The sequence below is a fragment of the Mauremys mutica genome, unplaced genomic scaffold (genome assembly GCF_020497125.1).
Source record: "Mauremys mutica isolate MM-2020 ecotype Southern unplaced genomic scaffold, ASM2049712v1 Super-Scaffold_100046, whole genome shotgun sequence".
Taxonomy (NCBI): domain Eukaryota; kingdom Metazoa; phylum Chordata; order Testudines; family Geoemydidae; genus Mauremys; species Mauremys mutica.
Genome location: NW_025423257.1, coordinates 736,530 through 756,010, shown reverse-complemented (window position 1 = coordinate 756,010; position 19,481 = coordinate 736,530). Strand labels below are relative to the sequence as shown.

Genomic DNA, 19,481 nt, shown 5'->3' with positions numbered 1-19,481 from the left:
TGTGGTGAATCATCCTCGTAGTTGCATATTTGTGCCTTAGTTGTAATATGAATTTGTCTCTTTTCATCTTCCAGCCATTGGGTCTTGTTAGGCCTTTTTCTGCTCAATTAAAGAGCCCTTTAATACCCAATCTTTTCTCTCCATTAAGGCACTTCAACACTTCAGTGAAGTCACCTTTCAATCTTCTTTTGATCAGCTAAACAGGTTGAGCTCTTTCAGTAGCTCACTAGAAGGCATTTTTCTCCAGCCCTCAGGACATTTGGTGGCTCTTTGCTGCCCCAGCTCCAATTTCACAACATCTTTTTCACATGAGGACACCAAAACTGGAGGCAGTATTCCAGTATCAGTCTCACTGATGCCATGTCACCTCCTGTGATGTTATTGACATAATCTGTAACTGTATAGATCACTGCTGCGACCACGGTTCTATATTTGCAGCCAATATTGTAGAAAGGTTGTCGTGTAAGGGGGTCTATGGAGAGGTTCTGATTGGCTGATTATAATGATGCCATCTCTAGATGTGTATCATTTTTGTAGTTGACGTTATGAATATAGGCTCTATGCTGCCCGTATTTCAAACTTGTGATATGCTTCTGGGGAACACCCCGGACAAGTTGGTGTCAGTTCTGCCTAGAACGAACGCTCCTTGAGTGGGGTGATCCACAGGGAGTACTTCAAACCTCCAAAGTGCCTGGCCAGGGGCAGGACATTGGCACAGCAAGGGAGGGGTGTGGCAGTGACATCACAAAGGCCTTTTGCAGGACCTCAGACTATTGGTCAAAGACTATTGGTGGGGAGGTGGTGACCTAACAGAGAGATGCTGACATCAGCCAGGCAGGACAGGGGCGAGGGGCCAGGGAAACCTTTGCTTCAGCAAGTCTCCTTCTCCAGGTCTCTCTTTGAGGACTGAGAGAGTATTCGGGTTCACGGACGTGAGCGCCAGGAGGAACCTCTTTCGAGTTTTCTCCTTCCCTTTTAGGGATTTTACTAGAAAACAGCTGTCCCTGTTTAGAAGGTAAGAGCCTCCTAGAGGTTTGAAACCTGTTCAGTCTGATCCATCTGGTGAGAGTTGAATTCTAGGCATGGAAAACACAAGCTTAAGGAGGCCGAATTTTATTCTGAATTTTATTTGATCCCCCACCAGTGACCTGGGCCATCCTTTGGGCTCTCTGGTGAGAACCCTCAGCCTCCCTTCCTCAGTCTCTACCCTGATTGGCTGAGCAGGTGGTAATTGACAGGGAGGAGACTCAGGTCCTTGTTGGTCTCTTTTAAGACCAAGGAAATAAGTCAGAACCAGTTCTGTGTTTGACGAATTTTGCTGCTTCTCTACATTAATGGTCTCTGAGCAGTTCACGATTCTCTCTAACCTTGCAGTTCTCCTCAAATACTTGCTGAATAATTCCTGTGCACTGTTGTTGGTCTGGAGCTCATCTGAGAGCATTTTATTCAGGTCATTCAATGTCTGAAATTCAAGAGCCGATGGTTAGTTTGAAAATCAGGGCTCCTGGGTCCTATTCCCAACTCTGCCACTGACTGGGTGTGTGACCTAAGACAAGTCAATTCTCCTTTCTCAGCCTTAGCTTCTCCCTCTTTCAAGTAGGGATAATGATGATCCGCTCCTACCTACCTCACGGTGGGTGAAGGATGGGGATCCATTGGAGAGTGTCACTAGGAGTAGTGCATAATATGAGGTGTCCTATCACATTTACTCAGAGCAGATTATGACATAATAGAATAGCTGAAACAGTCTATTTTATTTGTATTTTTTATTTTTAAATTGTTAAGAGCAGCAATGACTTAGCTCAGATTGAAGCATCTTATCTAATGTTTGAGATCGAAGTGTCTCCTCTTTGTGTGCGACGAGACAATTTAACGCACTGTGACAAACAGGAGATGCTTTTGTTTTGAACAAAATCTTTTTGCAAAGAACTTTCATCCCACTTGTTATGATTTTGAGAAACAAACTGGTTTAGTCTGAATGGGATTTTCTGACAGAAATGGTTTAAATGAAATTTCCCCACCATTTCAATTCCTGGGCTCTATCCCTGCCTCTGGAGTTTTTTTTGTCTGTTAGAACAGGAGTCGGAACTGGTGGCTTCTCTTTCTGGCTCTGCCACTGCCTTGCTGTGTAGGCCCTTGGGTAGGTCATTTCCCTTCTCTGGACCTCAGGCTCCTCCCCATCTGTCCAATGGGAACAGGGATAGTTCTCGAGCTCTGGGCAGTCGTGAGCCTGAGTGAGATAAGGGGCGTTAAAGCCCTCTGTGAAGGAGAAAGGGGAGTTTCACGGTGTTTAGCACCAAGGAATTCTAAAGTTTGCTAAAATGTCTAGTCTGCGGAAACAAGAAATGGTCGGGGCCAAGCTTTTTAACCACTGCCTTTCTTAAAGCCCATTCAGGGATGTGAGTCTCTGTCTTTTCGGTACCTGGGGTTCTTTGCCAGCAGGAGAGAAGAGGTTCCTGCCTCCATTTTTGTGGCCTTAACAAACCAGGTGTGCCCCAGTTCTCGTCTGAGATCCCTGAAAAAGAACATCCCTTCCCATCCATGAACAAGACAGGACCTATCTTTCAAAGGGGAACAAAGAGACCCCTTGGACTTGCAGACTAGCTAGCCTCATTTCCATAGCTGGAGAGATACTGGAATACATTCTTAACCAATCAGTTTGTCAGCAGCACCTACAGGATAATTTGTTTCTTAGGACGAGTGAGCATGGATTTGTCAAGAACAAATCATCCCAAACCCAGCCTCTTTCCTTCTTTGGCAGGGTTCCGGGCCTAGTGGAGGTGGGTAAACAGTAGATGGGATCTATCTCAGGGTTACTAAGACTTTTGACACAGTCCCGCAGGACATTCTCACAAGCAAACCAGGGAAATGCGGTCTAGATGCAATCAGTGTCATGTGGGTGCAGAGCTGGTTGAAAGCCCAGACTCCAAGGGCCCATCTCCAGGTTTGGCTGCCCAACGGAGAGGGTGCACCTCGTGGGTCCAGCAGGGATCAGTCCGGGGTCCGGTGCTATTCAATAGTTTCATGAATGATTTGGAAAATGGAGTGGAGAGCCTGCTTCTAAAATGTGCAAATGACACCAAGCACTTTGGAGCTCAGGATTGGAATTCAAAATGCCCTTAACGAATTGGAGACTTGGTCTTCTTGAGCCAAACCCCATGGCTGGGCCCCTCTCTCTAGACTGGGCTGAAGTGAAACCCCAGAGCCAAACACTCCTCCTCCTGGGCAGTGCGCTCCGACCTTGAATGGTCAGATGCTGCTTAGCTCTGTCAGAGCAGCTTTGGCTGGGGGATTCTCCCAGCACTTTCCAATAGCGGGAAGGTACGAAATCCCCATTTGCCTGGTGGAAACGGAGCACTAGAGGGGGGAGCAACTTGCCCAAAGTCCCACCGGAAAAGGAAAACAACCAGCAGTGGAACCAATAGGGGTGTCAGGATCCCGGAGGCGCTGTCACCCCAACACTAGGATGGTGTCCTGCACCCCCTGCTGCTGGCCGAGTTTCTCTGTCCCTTGGCAATAAGACAGTCTAGAACCCCAACCAGGGTTATTGTATCTGCTACCCAAGATCCATAAACCTGGAAATCCTGGATGCCCCATCATCTCAGGCATTGGCACCCTGACAGCAGGATTGTCTGGCTATGTAGACGCTCCATCATCATTCCACACAAAGATGGACTACAAGCTGTCAGGAACAGTATCCCCGATAATGTCACAGCAAACCTGGAGGCTGAACTTTGTGACTTTGTCCTCACCCATAACTATTTCACATTTGGGGACAATGTGTACCTTCAAGTCAGCGGCACTGCTATGGGTACTCACATGGCCCCACAGTATGCCAACATTTTTATGGCTGACTTAGAACAACGCTTCCTCAGCTCTCGTCCCCTAATGCCCCTTCTCTACTTGTGCTACACTGATGACATCTTCATCATCTGGTCCCATGGAAAAGAAAACCCTTGAGGAATTCCACCATGATTTCAACAATTTCCATCCCACCTACAACCTCTGCCTGGATCAGTCCACACAAGAGATCCACTTCCTGGACACTACTGTGCTAATAAGCGATGGTCACATAAACACCACCCTATACCGGAAACATACTGAACGCTATACTTACCTACATGTCTCCAGCTTTCACCCAGACCACATCACACAATCCATTGTCTACAGCCAAGCTCTAAGATACAACCGCATTTGCTCCAACCCCTCAGACAGAGACAAACACCTACAAGATCTCTATCAAGTGTTCTTACAACTACAGTACCCACCAGCTGAAGTGAAGAAGCAGATTGACAGAGCCAGAAGGGTACCCAGAAGTCACCTACTACAGGACAGGCCCAACAAAGAAAGTAACAGAACCCCACTAGCCGTCACCTTCAGACCCCAACTAAAACCTCTCCAGTGCATCATCAAGGATCTACAACCCATCCTGAAGGACAATCCCTCACTCTCACAGATCTTGGGAGACAGGTCAGTCCTTGCTTACTGACAGCCACCCAACCTGAAGCAAATACTTACTAGCAACCACACAACAAAAACACTAACCCAGGAACCTATCCTTGCAACAAAGCCCATTGCCAACTCTGTCCCCATATCTGTTCAGGGGACACCATCATAGGACCTAATCACATCAGCCATGCCATCAGGGGCTCATTCACCTGCACATCTACCAATGTGATATGTGCCATCATGTGCCAGCAATGCCTCTCTGCCATGTACATTGGCCAAACCAGAGAGTCTCTACATAAAAGAATAAATGGACACAAATCAGACATCAAGAATTATAACATTCAAACACAGCCAGAGAACACTTCAATCTCCCTGGTCACTCGATTACAGACCTAAAAGTCACAATATTACAACAAAAAACCTTCAACAACAGACTCCCACGAGAGATGCTGAATTGGAATTAATTTGCAAACTGGACACCGTTAAATTAGGCTTGAATAAAGACTGGGAGTGGGTGGGTCATTACACAAAGTAAAACTATTTCCCCATGTTTATTTGTCCCCCTACTGTTACTCACACCTTCTTGTCAACTGTGGGAAATGGGCCATCCTGATTGTCACTACAGGTTTTTTTCTCCTGCTGATAATAGCTCACCTTAACTGCTCACTCTCATTATAGTGTGGATGGCAACACCCATTTTTTCATGTTCTCTGTGTATATATATATATCTTCCTGCTGTATTTTCCACTGTATGCATCTGATTAAGTGGATTTTAGTCTACAAAAGCTTATGCTCAATTAAGTTTGTTAGTCTCTAAGGTGCCACAAGTACTCCTCATTATTTTTGCAGATAAATTCATGGAGGTGAAGTCCATTAATGGCTATTAGGCAGCCTGGGTAAGGAATGGTGTCCCTAGCCTCTGTTTGTCAGAGGGAGGAGATGGATGGCAGGAGAGAGATCACTTGATCATTACCTGTTAGGTTCACTCCCTCTGGGGCACCTGGTATTGGCCACTGTTGGCAGATAGGATATGGGGTTGGATGGACCTTTGGTCTGACCCAGTCTGGCCATTCTTCTGTTCTTATGAAGGGAGGGGCAGAGCCCTGCAACAGAGTTTCTGTAGTGTAGTGGTTATCACGTTTGCCTAACATGCAAAAGGTTCCTGGTTCAAAACCAGGCAGAAACATGATGGCTTAATTTTTTCCAGCTCCTAGTGGCCTGTCCCTGCTGTTGTAGGAGCAGCAGCGACTTCTAAGCTCAATAGGTCTGTTATACTTCCCCCATTCCCATTTTTGTCTCCTCTCCCTCTCTGAATGCCTGTGAAGTGGCTTTCCCCCTCCCCCTCCCGCTCCCTCCTGCAATGCTTGTGGGATGAAGGGGCTGGTTGAACAACTGGAAGATCAGAAGAGCTGCTAGATAGACAAGGTGTCTGGGACTCTCATTAGGCAGCACTCACACACCCAGAGCATGGACACTGCCCAAGGTGGAGTGTGACCCACCAGATGCAGCCAAGTCATCTCTAGTCGCAGGCCATGAGGAGCAGGTCCTTAAAAGGGGAAGGGGCCCTGTGCTCAGGAGTCACTCACAAGCTTGTACCTCCAGTGAATGCCCTTCGCCCCGACCGCCTGGTTCGCTGCGTTGCAGTTCATTGTGCCTCAGGAAGACTTACCTTCATCACACTGTCCATCACGGCCTGTGGGACACTTACCTTGCAGAATCCTGTGCCTGCCTCTTGGCTTCCCAGGGGTGGCTACTTGCAGCCCAGGAGAAGAAGGATGGTTCTGGTGAAAGGAAGACAAGCAAAGCACTGGGAGGAAATTTGGGTGTGGGCTCTGCCCTGGGGGTGGGGGTGGGGTGCAGGAGGGGTGGTGCAGCTCCCAAAGTGACCGGTACACACAACCCTCCGGCAGCAGCTACTAGATGAATGGGGCCAGGGGATCTCCATGTGCTGCTGTCTGCAGGTGCTGCCCCCAGAGCTCCCATTGGCTACAGTTCCTGGCCAATGGGAGCTGCAGAGTTGGTGCTCGGGGCAGGGGCAGCACGTGGAGACACTCCCCCCACCCCAGGGGATGCTGGGACATGCCAGCCACTTCTGGGAGCGGCATGGAGGGACGGAGGCAGAGTGGGCTGGGAGCCACCTTAGTGCTGCTGGCACATCTCTGCACACCTGTTGGGGGAGGGGAGCAGAGGGCCTCCATGCGCTGCCTGGGGTAGGGGCAGAGCACGGAGCTGCCTCCCCTCCCGGGTCTATTCCAGGAGTGGGTGGGTGGGGTCTTTTGGCCTGCAAGGTGCAGCAGGTCAGACAAGATGATCACACTGGTCCCTTCTGACCTTAAAGGCTCTGAGTCTAAAAGGGAGAGGGAAGTAAAGGAAATTTAAAAAAAAAAATAAACCATGCATTGTAATACCAGGGTGACTCCAACTGCTCATTATATAGTCCCACCCCTTTCTTCCTCCACTGGGTGTTTAATGACCTGTTGGGATTTAGGACACTGATTCTCTCATTCCATTGATAAACTGATACAATGTGACTAAAAATAAACCAATTCCCAGTGGAGGAATCATCACATCATTGCATTGGCTGGGAATTGAACCCAGGTCAACTGCTTGGAAAGCAGCTATGTTCACTACTATACCACCAATGCATCTGGTGAAATGCTCTGATTTTTCACACTTGGTGTCTGGTCACCTTACTTCTCAGCATGAGGCAAATGTCTCTGTGGTCTCTGCCATTCATCGTGGGGAGTTTCCCCACTAACAACAGTTCTTGCTGGGTTGGGAATGGGAGAGAGAAGAGGCATTTATTCTGTTTCATTCCTCTCCATTTTCTGTTCCTCCCCGTCCCTTCCAGGGTCCTCCCTTCCATTTCAGACTGTGCAGTGACACCCTCCCCACACCCAGGACTCTGGAGCCTCTGGAGCAGCACGATCCCATGAGATCCTCAGTGACCAAGGGTCTTTTCCAACTTCCAGGAGACCCAGCTTGAGTCTAAAGGAAGCTCTGTTCCTTCCTGGGGATCCTCTCTCCCTTCATGGAGATCAAGAGCATGAAGCCTCTGCCTTGCCTCCTGGATCTGAATTAATGTCCCATTTCCCACTATCTGCTCGAAAGAAACAAATGTTTCTAACCCAGGTGAGCGGCGTTAATTCAGCTGGAATCCTTCACCCACATTCCTTAGGAGATACAGACTCTCTGTGATACAGACTGACTGGGGTTCATCTCTGCATGTCCCCAATGGGGAAGGAAAAACACTGAGGGGGAAGGAAGAAGATGGACAGAAGGAGTCAAATGGGGCTAGACCAGAATAGGACATTTTCTGCCTGTTAAAATGTACTAGACTCTAATTGCTTAAAACAAAACAAAAACCCACCAGCTTCTGTTTGAATCCATCACTTCTGTAGTGCTGATTCTGTAACCCCATCTCACTGGGTTCCCTGTGCTGGTGCCATGGGGGTGACACTAGAGTTCTGGGGATTTGGGGGGCTCTTCATTTCTCAACATTTCACACAAATTTGTCTTTGGGCTGAAATTTCTCCTGTGAGGCCTCTCAGTCAGAGCTGTACCCCACCCTGTTTGCGGGCGGGGGGAGAGGGGAGATGTAAATTGCAGAGCAGGCAGAGAAGTCGCCCATAAAGGGTCATATTGATCTGGTGACTGGTTCTGACCGGGGTCCCACATCCTCTGACAGAGGATCATGTGCAGAACATGGGAGCTCTGGCTTGTCCTAAATGCTGTAGAGTGTGAATTCCTGGAAAGGGCAGGGGAGAGGGAGCAAGAGGAGAAAGGCAGAGACATTGGCGATGAGGAATTGGGGGGAGAAGAAGGAGAGAACAGAGAGACAATAAATGATTGAAGCAGAACAGGTGTCCCAACTCCATCTTGCTCATCACAGGTGTTCAGAGAGACAGGTAGTTGCAGGTTTTCCAGTGTCAAGTCTGAACTTTGATTCTAACAATATGCATTGAAATGTCAAGGGGATCTCCACATACCTGATCTCTTCCCCTCTCCCCTTTTTTAGTATTAATTTTTATTTTGACGTGTTTGGCTTAACCGTGATCGTCTCTTTCCCAACCTGTATTGCAATTTGGGGTTTATGTTTATTTTGCCTCCCTGTTGTTCATGTCATTATAATTATAACAGCAAAGGAATCTGCAGGAGCAAAAACTGACTCAAATCTTCATTTCCCCATCATGCCGGAACATCCTACAAAAAGCTCACGCAGCTGGAATCATAACACGCAAGGCCCGGGGATGGGAGATGCAGGTTTCCAAGGGTTCTGTCTTTCTCAGATGACACATTCCAGCCCCTTGTGTGCCTCCATCCTGTATGACCTGCTGGACTTTGACACATTTATTGTCTCATTCTATAGATAATGTGATTGTAACACAATGTGAGTGAAATTAAACCACTTCCAGATAAGGAAACAACAGAAGAGAAAAGCCATTATTGCATTGGCTGGGAATAAAACCCAGATGAATTGTTTGGAAGACACCTACGCACACCACTATACCACCAATGCATCTGGCAGGAGTAGCTTTCCTGCAAGCTGTGAGTGCTGGCAGAGGGAGTGACATATGACCACAGAGTTAGTGAGCAGGGTGGATGGGCTGGAAGCTGCCTGACAGCTGGGAGCAGAGTTACCATCCCAGAGTGACTGAAAGGGGGCAAAGGTGAAAACAGATCTCACTGGCAGCTGGCCCCACACCCGCCCCGCCCCTAGGAGAGGGGAACTGAAACTCAACTTCAATCACAGAAAAATCTTCCCTGAGAAGGAAGGGGACAGCTTGTTTTAAAGAACAGGTTTGTGTTTGTTCCTGCTACATACGGAGGGGCTGGGTAGTGCTGATTCCAGCCCCAGACTCTGGGAGGATAAGGAAACAAATTCAGGCTGCCAGTGACCTGCAGGAGAGAGATGATCTTTTGACAGTGACGGATGCCTGGTCCTAAAGGCCTTTGTCTGCCCCCTTCCAGTGACTGTTTGGCACAGGAATGCAGCCCCCACTCCTGGGTCTCTCCTGGGGAAATAATGTTTCTGTGCAAAACACCAAAGCTTTTAACAGAAAGGAAGAAAAGGAAATGGCCACATGATGGGACTATGGGCAGGTCTACACTACGGGGGGAAATTGATATAAGATCACGTAGCTGAAGTTGCGTGAATAACGTAGCTGAAGTCGAAGTATCTTATAACGAATTACTTACCGTCCTCACGGCGCGGGATCGACGTCCACGGCTCCCCATGTCGACTCCGCTACCGCCGTTCGCGTTGGTGGAGTTACGGAGTCGACATGAGCGCGTTCGGGGATCGATATATCACGTCTAGATGAGACGCAATATATCGATCCCCGAGAAATTGATTGCTACCCGCCGATACGGCGGGTAGTGAAGACGTACCCTATGACATAAGGAATGAAACACAAGATCCTTCTCCCCTGTGCATTGACTTTTAACCTTGTTTGTGGTGGTGTTGTATCCATGTTGGTCCCAGGGGTCCTCTAGGGCGCCGGGCATTGGCCACTTTCGGGAGAGTGGGCTAGATGAACTGGTCTGACTCAGTGTGGCTGTTCTTATGTTCTAACTGCTGGTTATGGAAGAGACGACCTTCCAGGCTACACAGAACTGAAGAAGGGTGTGGGGTTAGCTCCACAGCTTGTCTCTTTCACCCACAGAGGTTGGTCCTCTGCAAGCTCTTACCCTCACCCGCCTTGTCTCTCTCGGACTCTGAAAAGTGTTTTCTCTCCACTCCCCTTGGAGAGACGTTAAGTTTCCCTTTGGGCAACTATCAGGCTGAAGCAATTGTAATGACTGCGACACTAGAACTGAAGATTTAATATTATAAATAAAAGAGTCTAAACCTGAGGTTCTGGTTTTCACATTGGTTTTTCTAGCTCAGTTCCCAATGCTCTTCTAGAAAGGCCTCCAGGCTCCCTGCCCAGCCCAGCAAAAGTGGCAAGGAAAAAGCCCACACTGCTGCTCTTTCAGGTAGTTGAAGGCTGCTATCAGTCAGTCCCCAGTCTGTGGCAGTGCATAGGATTCTTCCATCCTAAGTGCAGGACTCTGCACTTCTCCTTGTTGAACCTCCTCAGATTTCTTTGGGCCCAATCCTCCAATTTGTCTAGGTCGCTCTGGACCCAAAGCCTGTCCTCCAGCACTTGGGATTCTTTACATGCTTTCACAGAGCAAAGAGCACATGTTCCATGATTTCATAGGGCAGAGTTTTGTGCTATCGGGAGCTTTCCCTGTGTGAATTTGACAGGTGGATCAACATAGAGACACATTGTGACCCTTCTCAGGGTGCTGAGGGCTGTGAGTCTCCTTGTTGCCACCTGCCACTAGGAAGAGGGAGTTTTGCATTTGGCAGCTGGATGTTAGTGACCAAACTCACCAGCCTGCTGGAACTCAAGCACCCTCCTCTGAGCTACAGCAGCCACCCTAACCCCTGAGTTCCTTCAACGTGTCCCCCTCTGGGGTCCAGCTCGGATCACCAGATACTCGGTGAAATCCCAGATCCTCTCTTCCCCACGTATCCCAAGGTTACTAGTTTTACTGTGGACCATTGCTACTGTATCTCACACAGCACCTGAGTACAGTTATCGAACAAGCAAAAAATTTATTTAACAATGGATAGAGATTTAAACAAATGTACATGAGTGATGGAAACTAACTGTTACCAACTAAACAAATGCAGAAAGTGATAGTATAGAAAGGCCAGCACAAAAAACAGAGAGAGGAACAATAAGATACTAAAAGGACAATGATTGGAACTCTCCATTTCTCTCAGTCTTTGGATTGATGGGTAGTAGAGCTGTAGCAACAGTTGAGGAACCAGGGTAAATTAAATCTAATTAACTTTTCAAGATTAGCCATCATTTCCTGTACGACTAACAAAACACAAAATCAAGACAACTTTCAGTTTTCCAAAATAATTGAGATTATCACACAGTCTCTTACTCTTTAACCAATAACTTCACTTATCATTTCATTTTAATTGGTAACAATAACATATTCAAAGATCACAAATTCTTGTCATATATGTTAGTTTGCTTTTAATCCCCATTGCCAACAACTGAACCCTGATTCTTGTTGTGGTTTGTCCCAACATAGGTCCCAACCACTTCTGTGAGTGCATATATCTCAGGATCTTCTGCCATGTGTGTTGGTAGAGGGGGTCTTCTATGTCGGAATGTTTGCATCATGGAGAAAAATACCTCTCTTTTCACACTTTTTAATCTTTCAAAGTAGGAGGAGGTAGAGAAGTAATGTAAATGCATAAAACACAAGAGAAAACTAAGGTCTGGTTTAGACTAAAGACATTTATCGGGATAACTATATTGCTTAGGGGTTTGAAAAATCCACACAGCTGAGCAACGTAGTTACACAGCCCCAACCCCGTGTGTATATAGTGCTAGATGAGCGGGAGAGTTTCTCCTGCCAACATAGCCACCACCGCTTGCGGGGGCTGGACTAATCAAGTCCGATGGCAGAAATCTCTCCCATCGGCTTAGAGCATCTGTTATTGCAGTGCTAGAGCAGCGCAGCTACATTGGTGCAGTTGTGCCAACATCAGCTTAATTGTGTAGCCACAGCGTCAGACACAAAACCATAGAATCAGGACTCAACATGCGTGTCTCTGGCAGTCTAAAATTGGAGCCTGACAAATTCGTTGCCTCATTGGTTACCATCATTTCTACAGCCTGAAAGTCCTTGTTACCCAACCAGGCAGCCAGTTTGGGATCACAGGGAAGGACTGTCCTATGAAGCACTCTCTCTTTGCATCCAAACAGTGAAGGATGACTGTTCTCAATCTAACCCTGGCATTCTTTGGAAGTGTAATCAGTGACACTGAACTAGGAAGTGGAGTTGTAGAAACAATTTTCCTTGGGTCACCATTGCTTCCTTTACTGGGGTGGAAACCAAGAACTGGGTGTGGACTCTTGGATGGGGTAAATCCTTGGTCTTGGATGGGGTAAATTTACACTTCTCTGAAGTAGAATCCTTTACAAAACCACTTAAAATCTCAGCAGTGTGAATGAGGAATGGCTTCCTGAAGCATGCCCAGCTTTTCTTTAATTCGGTGGCACAGGTCCAGGGAAGGGACTGGATACAGGCCTGGATCAGAATCTTCGTTAGTTACCAGAGCTGGAGATTCTATTTAAAAATGGCTATTTTTCTGACAATATTACATTTTCAACACTGGTTTCATTTTATACATATCTTTAGCACCTACAAAGGATAAATTACACAAAAACTCCGCTTCTATTTCCTCAACATCTGTGGCATGAGGGGCTGCATTTCCCATACCATAGGATTAGCTAGGAGAGATCTTCTGTAGGGCCTGGGTTACAAATGCTTTGGGAACCAAACACACGGGCATTTTGCCTAGTTCAAAACCACTTACCATGGAATTCTCTTCCCAGATCATCGGAGAGAATATTGCCTTAAACAACTGAAATATACTGTGATCAGATGCACTTCCTTCAGTTAGTTGGGGTTCTGCTGTTGTTCAGCATTTCTGAGTGGAGATTTTAAATCACTGCTGTTTCTTTGTTAGCCTGTCCAGTAAATTAGAGAGTTCTCTCCTGTTGATAGAACTGCACTTCAGCTTTCTCCATGTCATCATGGAGGGATGGGGAAAAAGCAAAGCTGAAATCATAAATGAGGAGTTTAGCAAAGGGTCATTGTCTTAAATTCTTCAATAAATCTGAGCTGCATCCTATCAAACTGAACTAATATCCAATTGGGTGACCAAACAGCCTTCAGGAAAGATAGAAACCCACATCACAGATAGAGAATACATGACAAAGAAAGTGTCAAGTGAAATTCAAGAGCAGGTTACATCTGATTATTCAGTATCGGGACAAGAGATTCTCCCATCACATTCTACTCTGATCCATTCAAAACTGCTTCCCTCATCCCTGTCTCAATAGTCAGTTATGTTATTTACAACATTTTTAGTATCCTAGGATCCCCATAATGAGGGAAAAACAGCCACCTTGCCAAAGTGGCTTTACAATAGATGGAACCTGGGATTTAAACTCCAATAACACTATATTTGGGATCCATTTGAATTCCCCTCCCAGGTTTTTGACACTTTCATCTCCAGTCATAGCGACTCTGATATAGGATTAAAGAAGTCAAAACATCATCTGCAAGCACAGACAATGGAGAATGCTTCATCACATGACACTTATGAAGTGGATGGATAGAATGTGATGAAGATAAACTCTGCCTGAGCTCAGGCAAAAGGTAACAGTTCTGCAGTGATGGGGAAGGAAGGAATCTCTGACTCACCCCATCTCCTTCCAGTGTCACAGAAGCAGTAATTATACTTTTTTCCTGCCCCTGCTCCTCTTCATTTACATATAATTTGAAAAATTCCCAATATATCTGCTCTTCAGCACAACCCAGAGCAACATGAGAACAATTGGCAAGGATACAATCTGGATCACTGGTGACTCTAACAATAACTTTGCAATAGGAGGAATGGTATAAACGTGATGCTCCCTGGTTCCTCATAGGAAGGGCACACTCCAATTACTTGTGGGACAATAGAAAGGACAAATAGGTCCATCTCAAAAGAGGGCGAACTGCAAAAGGCAAAAATGGGCCACTCATCTGGACAAGCTGAGGGATAATGGTTCTGCACACAGTTCAAAGAGTTTTAAAAGTTACTATGTGGGAATCAGGAAAAGTATTAAAGAAAAGAAAGTCTTGATAGCCCTAGAGATTTTTACAATGTTTATCTCCTTTGCAGATTCTCTGATGGCTAACATGGGTTGAGCTGCGATTGAAGGTTTTCCCACACTCACAGCATTTATAGGGCCTGTCCCCTGTGTGGATTCTCTGATGTTGAGAAAGGTGTGAGCTGCTAGTGAAGCATTTCCCACACTCACGGCATTCATAGAGCCTCTCTCCTCTGTGGATTGTTTGATGCCTAATAAGGTGCGAACTGCGATTGAAGGTTTTCCCACACTCAGTGCATTCATAGGGCCTGTCCCCTGTGTGGATTCTCTGATGTAAAGAAAGGGCTGAGCTGTGAGAGAAGGTTTTCCTACACTCACGGCATTCATAGGGCCTTTCCCCTGTGTGTATTCTCTGATGTTTAGAAAGGTGTGAGCTGCTAGTGAAGCTTTTCCCACACTCACTGCATTCATAGGGCCTTTCCCCTGTGTGGATTCTCTGATGTTGAGAAAGGTGTGAGCTGCTAGTGAAGCTTTTCCCACACTCACTGCATTCATAAGGCCTCTCCCCTGTGTGGATTCTCTGATGTACAGAAAGGGATGAGCTGTGAGAGAAGGTTTTCCTACACTCACGGCATTCATAGGGCCTTTCCCCTGTGTGGATTGTTTGATGCCTAATAAGGTGCGAACTGCGACTGAAGGTTTTCCCACACTCACTGCATTCAAAGGGCCTCTCCCCTGTGTGGATTCTCTGATGTTGAGAAAGGTTTGAGCTGCTAATGAAGCATTTCCCACACTCACGGCATTCATAGAGCCTCTCTCCTCTGTGGATTGTTTGATGCCTAAAAAGGTGCGAACTGCGATTGAAGGTTTTCCCACACTCATGGCATTCATAGGGCCTGTCCCCTGTGTGGATTCTCTGATGTACAGAAAGGGCTGAGCTGTGAGAGAAGGTTTTTCCACACTCACTGCATGTATTTTTTCTCTTTCGCCTGAGAATATCCTGCTGTGTTGTGGTTTCCATGAGGACCTTCCGAGTTCCCCAACAGGAAATAAATGTATCCACTTTCTTCCCTGGCTGGTTTCCTTGATCTGTTTGTGGTCTGTGCTGAATCTCCCAAGATTTTCCCTGCTTATGACTCCTGGACACATTCCTTTTCGATCTTTGAGATAATGTTCTGTTTTTACCCACTGGCTCAACATTTTCAGGCTGAGAATTCTGCTCCTCTTTCTCACAAGCCATTGCATCACCTGCTATGACAGAGACAGAAACCTCAAACAGGGATGGAAAGGGGAAGACCAAACAAAAACAAGTGCTGAGGACAGGTCAAATAAAAATCAGGCACTGAACTCCCACAAACTCTTCCCCCAAGTATAAGAGAGGAGGGGGATGAATTCAGCCTTCACATCCCATCCAAATACGCAGGGGGAAGGGAGGAAGCTACTGCCTGGTGTCTGCTAGGATCTATAGGAATCCATGAACTATATTTACCCTGAGGATACGACCCCTGCTAGGGATAATAATGAACTGAGAGACCTCCCCAAGGGCTTTGTAGGGCATCCCAGATGTTTCCTTCAGGCACTTACAGATTCTGAGGTGGTTTAATGTTTCCTCATCTGTGCACGGAGATCTCAGGATCTCTCTTTCCTCTGAACCCTGGAGGTCTGGGACCCATGGCTCTTCCCCTTGTTCCAGCTGGGAGATCACATCACGCTGGAAAACTAGAAAGCCTGCTCAGATGAAAGAAAACAAAGGAGTTCAGTTGATTTCATAAGACTTGGTCATAAAAAAACATTCTATTCATTTAACTTCGGTGCTTAGTGTGACCTGGTGGGCCAGGGGCAGTTCTCACTGAAAATGCCAAAGTTAGGGCAGGCTGAAAAAGGGAGAGCAGATGCTCCCAAAACTGCTGGTTAACACTGAAGTTAAACTCACTGACCAGTCACAAACTGTGCTTCTGATCCCCCACACGGGTTATCGAGAAGCTGAAAAAAGAAATCACACAGCCCCCATTATTGAATCCCGGATCTCTGACTCCCAATCAGCAACTAGGTCCAGTACAGTGAGAGGTTATTTAAAAACTCTGTTCACATAAACAAAGTGTTCCTCTGACCCCAAAGGGTCACCCACATCACCAGGTCAGTATAGGTTTGGATATTACCCAAAATTCCATCCTTCCAGACAATCCTTTAGCATCTAAACTAAAGGTTTAAACGAAAGAAAGACAGAAAGAAGTTAAATGTGAAAGCAGTCAGATACATTCCAAAATGGATATATCAGGTTCTTAGCAGTATTGGTGAGTTGCTGGCTTGAAAGTCCGTCTGGAACACATCCATAGCTTGGATGGGTCATTCAGTCCTTTGTTCCAGGGTTCAGTTTGTAGAGAAGTTGCTCCAGAGGTAGGAAGGGGGATTGAAGACAGAATGGAGATGATGCAGCTGCCCGTTACATTCCTTTTGCCATGTGGCCTGTACTTCCTGTGTCCCAAACACAAGCTTCACAGCACGTGGCATGGAAAAGCCTTGAAGTTCTCAGTAGACAGGCATACCCCGGCATATCTTGCTGACTCAATAGGTGTATCCCCTTGGTCCTTTCCATGGGCTCATTGTACAGCTGATGACCCTGAATGGGCCATCAAACAGGCTAAGCAGTGTTGATGCCAATATGTCTGGGGGTGTCACCCAGAAATACTGCACAAATCTGGAAATACAGATATACCCCACATATCTATAACTCACAATACAAAGGAGATACAAACATAGAAACAAAATTATCATACTTGGCAAATCATAACATTTTCACTGACACTTGGCATGGCATATCTAGCACAATTCATTGCAAATTTATCAGATTATATTATTATTTTTATTATTAATACCAAAGTGTCTCACAATTCCATACAGCGTCACACTTGGTAAACCAGTGAATTCCCAGGACCAGTTCCCCAGGTTCTTGAAGATGCCGAACACTGTGCTTATGAGGGATTGAAATACCCACATATCTGCTGGGAACACACACACACAGACACTGTGTCAGTCTATACCCCTGTGTTCACTCTTCTAGAAAATTATAATCAATTTTGTACACAGTATGGCTTGTGAGGTATCATTTGAAAACGCATAATCTACTGAATATTACCCTCCTGTTAAAATGTGTAGTAACACTGTATGTAAAGTTATGAGATTTTAGAGTATGATATTACTGAAAAAGTTACAATTCTGGGGAACACCCACAGAGCAGTTCCTCAGAGACAGCAAGGCAAACAGCTGGTCAAACAGCCATTCTCCTGCAGGGGGAAGGTGTGAAGAAGACATTTACATTCGATCACAGGGACCTCTTGAAGCTGTTGTGGAAAAAGACCACATGATTGATTTTGAATCAGCTCAGCCTGAGGTTCTTTTCTTGGTTAAAAGTGCGCAGGGGGCAACAGCTATTGGAATACTGTCCCCCTGAGCTAAAAATCACACAAGCCTTTTAAAGCTTAAAACCACAAACAATGACACATACGTTGCACGTTAATTTCCTTATTTGGAATATATTGCAAAATATGATGCAGGTCAAAAGCAAGCTGAACAATCAGTTTTCCATATTCGGCCTTTCCTGTTATTGTTATTACACCTGGTGATATGGGAGCAAGACTCTGCATGTCTCAAGAAATGTCACTACCAACCTAGGCCATTTTCACATGCTGGGGTGCAATCCAGAGCAGTGAGGAGTTGTGTCATCTGTAATCCTGGGTGAGATTCAGTGTTCTGCTGCTGGAGATCCCCTGTCTGGATACCCTCAGCCAGCATTCAAGGACGCACAGAGTGTTTGTGTGATAAGTAACCCTGGACCAGCAGCTCTGACTCCAGCTGCCTGCTTGTTACACTCCAAGCACATTCTGGTTTGGGTAGAGAAGGCTCAGGGTTTGAGAGAAGGCTGGGGGTAGGAAGCTTCTGTTCGTTATGATGGACCTAACCCCCAGTTTTACTTGAGTAAAGAGGAGCTATTTGACACTGTGTGATACTGCTCCTCTGCTGTGTTCCCGAAGTGTTCTGCAGCATGGGAGGGTCTCTGGTAGTGTGTGTGTCACTGGCATATTGGGGTGATGCAGAAACAGGACAGAGTAGAGGTGGCATTGTGGGGCTGGCGTGAACCGTAACTCTTCATTTCCCCTTCCAAGAACCGAGGGGACAGGAACCCTTACCCAGCGAGGTCACAGTCTCATAGTTCTGCTGCTTGACATCCCAGTAGAGGGCTCTCTGAGCCGGGTCCAGCAGAGCCCACTCTTCCCTGGTGAAATGCACAGCCACCTCCTCGAAGGTCACCGGCCCCTGAAAGAGCAAGAGTCCAACACTCAGGACCTCTTTCCCCACTCACAGCCCCACTATTTGTGGCAGAGAGGAGCGAATCAAATGGAAGCTCTGGGTGGATCCCACTCAACAGAGTCCCACCCCCACCCCGCTCAGCGTATCCAGCAAATGCCAGGGTGAGGGGACGAAGCGAGAGCCCCTTGTCTCTCCCAGCAGATCCATCACACCCCTACTGGCCACCGACTGATACAGGAGATGGAGCCCCTAGCAGGGTCCAGGGAGAGCTCCCTGGTAGGAAGCCCAATAACCTCCTCATTGTGGGGAGCGGGATATGAAGGGAGAGGCAGCTCCAATAAGCCTGACTCATGGGTGCCCCCTTCATATCTCACAGCAGCCGCTGGTTAGTGAGCTCAGGCTCCAGCACTGTGAGTCTGGTCAGTTTGACTAGCTCCATGTAGGTGGGCTATTTTCTTTCTTCACAAATTAGGGCATTTCCACCTCCCAACCTCCTGGGTCTGTTCCTAGAATCTAGGCCACTTATTAAATAACTCCCAGCGGGTTTGCCACACCCTGGCCTCCTGCTTTCCCCACCCTGTGCATTTCCTGCCCCGCTCCAACCTCCAAACCAGACTGTGCAAACCTTCCCATCTCCAGTGTATTTGCTCTCCCTCTCCTCCAGCAGGAACCCACCAGCAATCCCCCGATAATCTCTACCTGAGTTGGCTCCACTGCAGCCATTTCTCTTCCCTGTCCCACGCCAGGCTGGGATGAGCTGGAGCAAAACATGGATGCCATTCTGCAGCCTGTCTGGGGGAGAAGGGCAGTTGTGGGCGTTTCAGAACCAGTTTTAGTTAATTTCACATCAGAATTCCCCCAGGCCCTTTCCCTGCAGACAGACACCCTAGATCCTGCCATGCTGGGAAATGCTCAATCTGTTTATTACAATGTAGACCTGGCCCCTCCTGCCAGGCTAAGCCCAGACACATTTTTAACCTCCCTTCTCCCTCCCCTCACCCCTAACAAAGTCTCTGAACACAAGGCTAGAAAAGAGCAGAACCA

General features: G+C 46.9%; 2 non-coding genes across 2 annotated transcripts; one reads left to right on the top strand and one right to left on the bottom strand.

Annotated features, from left to right (window-relative positions):
• Positions 1–5,562: 5,562 nt before the first annotated feature.
• TRNAV-AAC lies at positions 5,563–5,635 on the top strand. The gene has a single exon. It is a non-coding gene; the product is annotated as a tRNA-Val (tRNA).
• Positions 5,636–7,022: 1,387 nt separating this feature from the next.
• Positions 7,023–7,094, bottom strand: TRNAG-UCC. Its single transcript has one exon. It is a non-coding gene; the product is annotated as a tRNA-Gly (tRNA).
• Between the last annotated feature and the right edge of the window lie 12,387 nt (positions 7,095–19,481).